We start from the raw sequence: 4,440 nt of genomic DNA on the forward strand, positions 1-4,440 counted from the left end.
TTGCTATTTTCAAGTTGTTTTATTGGTATTTATTGAAAAATAAATAAAATTGATTGACTTGGACATGAGAAAAATTATCGGCTTGATAGTTGAATATTGAATTTAGTCATATTTATGACGCTTTAAGACAATATAATTTAATTTTTTTGGAAATTTATTTAAATTTAAAAAATTGGATTTTTTCAACAAACTTTATTGAGAAAATTAACAAATTTTTATCAAAAATTAGAACGGAAATTTGAATTCCGACAGAAAATTTTTTTTAAAAATCACGACACCGCCACTCAAAAGTATCTTTCTGATATTCTCCTTATACTTCGTCCTCCTTCTCTTCTTCTACTTCTTGCTTCTCCTCTTCTTCTTCTTCTTCGTAGTCTTCGTTTGATTGGATTGCACAGTGACAAATTGCCATATGTAAAAGAAGCATTAAGAAAACGAATACCAATACTGACAACTCCACATCAGATAATACTTCGAATAGAAATAGAAAACAAAATGGGGAAAGTGAATCGAATAATAAAGATGAATATTTAAATACAATAATTATATGTAAAAACTTATGATATACATGTTGATTGTACAATGAATCAACACTGAGGACATACAGACAGCTGCCGAAAATTTGTTGAATGAACATATTACAAAAGTAGAAGTCCTTAAAAGATACTATGAAGATAAGAAGAATAATCACATTGAGAAATCCAAGACATGTAGTACTATTACCACACTCACTGTGATTCGACTGTCTGACACCTGTTTCGATGTTCTCCGTAAGTCTCTATGTGTTTTGTACAAAACAAAAAAATATTACCGAGTATAATTTCATTTAAGATCGTCAGTTGATTAAAGTAGTAATCTCACTAAAGGCATTGAACAAAATATGTAATTTGATTACATATCTATCATTGCTCAGATTGAATTAGAACAACTTCCAAATTCAGTGGTAAGTTCAATAATTACTCATTTTGTACTGGATATTGTGAACAATTTAAAATTTTTATATCTCTTAGATAAACCCCAACAAATTGGTATTGTGTGTTACATAACCCTAAAGTGATGAAAACTTTATTCTCGAGTAGATAAACTCAAATATTTGAGATCCCTAAAACCCTTTTCGTAGAAAATATGTATTGTTTTAATTTTTGTTTCCGCTCTAACTCCTTCTTATCTCGAAGTCGAGCAACATTAATATATATTATAATATATAATAAATTCAAGGCATTTTTATTTTGTGAATTAGTTTTTCTTTGTCCTTGCAAAATGAAGTACCCAATAGGTCCCTTGCTTCGGGTAATTCATCAGTATTCATGTTTGTTTCCTGTTTCTATTTTTTATTGGAACCTCAATATTAGTGACATTATTAGAACATTTTCCTTATTGTTTATAAGAGAGTCTCATTCTTGGAAGCACTTAAAATTTCAGATGAGTGTAATAATTCAATTTAGGAAAATATAGATGAAGCGGATCTTTCAGACTGATGTAAAATACAGAATATGCAATAAATATGCATATTGATGAGTATGATTCACACAAGCTAAATTCTTTTAAGAGGTTGACAATATCTAATACTAATGAATGAATTACCTCTTCCCAAATAGTAATTACAAAGTCCATTACTTTTTGAAACGCAACACTGCAGATGTCAATAAGCAGTGTTGTTTTATTACTATATCTATACACCAAAAAATTGCTAACAATAATTTATTCAAACTGCTTAAGTTATTTGAACAACTTTTTTTATAAACATTGAATATATTGATTAAATCTGAATTAAATATATGTCAAAAAAAACTCGCGTAAAGAACAGCAAGGGCACGGGGATAAACGTATCAATAGTATTGGAGCTCAACAAGATTTAAAATTTTTATAAAAAAATTCATATATATCTTGTATGAAAAAATAATCTAAATACCTTCAATTTCAAACACATGTGTAAACATTTTTCATCAAAACAATTAAAAAACACAATTAAGATTATTACTTCATCAAAAGGTTTGTGATAACCTTTTCAGAATGTAAATAAATGATTCTGTTAATGTAAAACCGTCGATTAAACTCAGATTCTGGTCCACATTTCTTAGAAGCACATTTTAAGCATTCTCCAAAGCAACCATGGCATCATAAATTCAAGCAGTCACAAAAATCTATTTCTAATTTATTTTCATAAGATGTTGACGGCATTGCCGCGACAAACGGGATTGATGTTCTTCGTGGAAGAATATCGTTATTTTTCTGCAATTTGTACCCTAGTGTCTCTGGATGTCGATAGACTTGCGGAACCATATCGAAATGATATTTTTCATTTATTTCAATCGGTGTCTTATACTGATTCGATGTCGGTAAAATTGCGGATGATCTTTCTCTATTTATATCAGTTTGTGGAAAATTTTGACTGGATGCTGTAGGTCTGACGGATTTAAATCGGATTAATCTTTTTCTTGGAAGCATCTTGTGAGATTTTTTAGTTTGTGGTTTTGTTGTAAGTGGATATAGACATGGAGGGCTAACGTTTTCATGCAGTGCTCAGATTCCACTGGATATTAGCAGGATTGCGGAAGTATACCGAGACGTCTTAAAGGGACATATTTTTTTCCTTGGAGGTTTATAGTAATTTTCCTCTTGCGGTATTAAATTGGATTGATGTTCCTCGTTAAAGGTTATCGTTATATTTCCCAATCTGCACAATAGTCTTTTCTCTATGAACGTTGGACTGGTAGCTTCGAATCGAAATGGTCTTTCTTCATTTATTTCAGTTGCTGTCTCATTTTTACTCGATTTTTGTAAACTTGTGGTCTGACAGTAAACCTGTCAAAACAATGTTGTCAAATTTTACAATTAATGTTTATTACCTGGACGCATGCTACGTTTCACAAATATTTATTTATAAATCGTAATATAATTAAAATCAATTGATCTAAACAAAAATAATTTCAAGACCAAGAAAATAATTTTGGTGAGAATGTTTATGAAAAAATATAAGCTAGGCAACATCGTAACGTATCTTATTCGTTTGTGATCAAATGGCTGCCATTGTTTGAGTGGAGTATCAGTGGAGTAACGCAAACTTATTTGTTGATAAATCGATTAACTTTTTACAATATAAAATTGTAGATTTCGTATGAATGTAGAGCAAAGACAAAAGTAGCTAGATGCATTGAAAATACAGGAAAAAGATTTACCAGAAGAAGTTTATATTTGTGGATCTCATTTCAAAGCAGACAATTTTCAATGGAAAAAAATCCTGGAAAAATATTTTTAAAAAAGAATGTGTAATTGATAAAAGAATTAGCTTATTTACAGAGAATATTGTTTTAGGGCAAAAAGTTATGTTAAATTTGGGGATATTAAACCGGGTACTTCTTAGCAGTGTTTAGACTCAACATCTGAAAGGTATTTATTGTCTGTTGGAAAAATGTTGTTAATGCATACTTATTGCTGATTTTGTAGTTTACATCAGTCTGAAAGATCCGCTTCATCCAAATTTTTAGAAATTTAATTATTTCACTCACCTGAAACTTTAAGTGTTTCTGAAAGTATGAATAACTCTTGTAACCAACAAGAAAATTGTTCTTATAATGTCATTGATATTAAGGTTCCAACAAAATTAGAAACTTTGCAGGAAATCTCAGCAGTTCTGATTTCAATACACTGATGAAGGCCAAGAAAAAATACGAGTATTCTGAAAAATAGAGTGGCTCTTTAAAGAAAATATCTCTTCAAATTAAATTCGAAATCTGTGAAAAAATAGGTTTAACGGAAATTAATGATAAATTTGCCACTCAGAAAGCCAGAAAGATTATATTATAATTAGGTAATTATAATGATTAGGTACCTAGTCTGTAAACTGTAGAACAACTGATAGATATACTTTTTGTTGAGTATTGAGTTGGTACTTTTTTATGCAAAGGTAATAATATTGTTTGTTTTTTATTTTGATAAAGTATTTTGTTGATATTATATAAGCTGGCAAAAAAAATAATGTTTTCAATTTTTATTTGCATTTTTACTTATGAATCACTTCTTCACAACGATTGTGACGTAGGAATACGATAAAAATTCGTAACTATCTAATCTATTTTTTCCTAAAAACTGAAAAATGACAAAACTGCAGATTAACTATCAAATTAAAGGCATTTGACCTTGAACAGGAAAAGAATTTAGCCAGCGGCGATTGATAATACAGTGAAGTCGCAGCCTAAGCAATCCCGACTTTTTGCCATTCTGTGCGATGAAATGAATGAAAGTGCTGTCAAGATTGTTTGGGCTTGTTAATGAATTGTGATTGTTTTTGTTGTAAAATGACGAGATGGGGCATAATTTTATCTTTTTGATTTCCTTATTTATTGTTCTTTCTTTCTTCATTTTACATTTTTGACTTTTCTATTTCTTGTTTTTTGTTTTCAGCATCATTTTCCTCATCATTGCTCTTCTTCACATTAC

This window comes from Diorhabda carinulata, chromosome Y, assembly GCF_026250575.1.
Source record: "Diorhabda carinulata isolate Delta chromosome Y, icDioCari1.1, whole genome shotgun sequence".
Lineage (NCBI taxonomy): Eukaryota > Metazoa > Arthropoda > Insecta > Coleoptera > Chrysomelidae > Diorhabda > Diorhabda carinulata.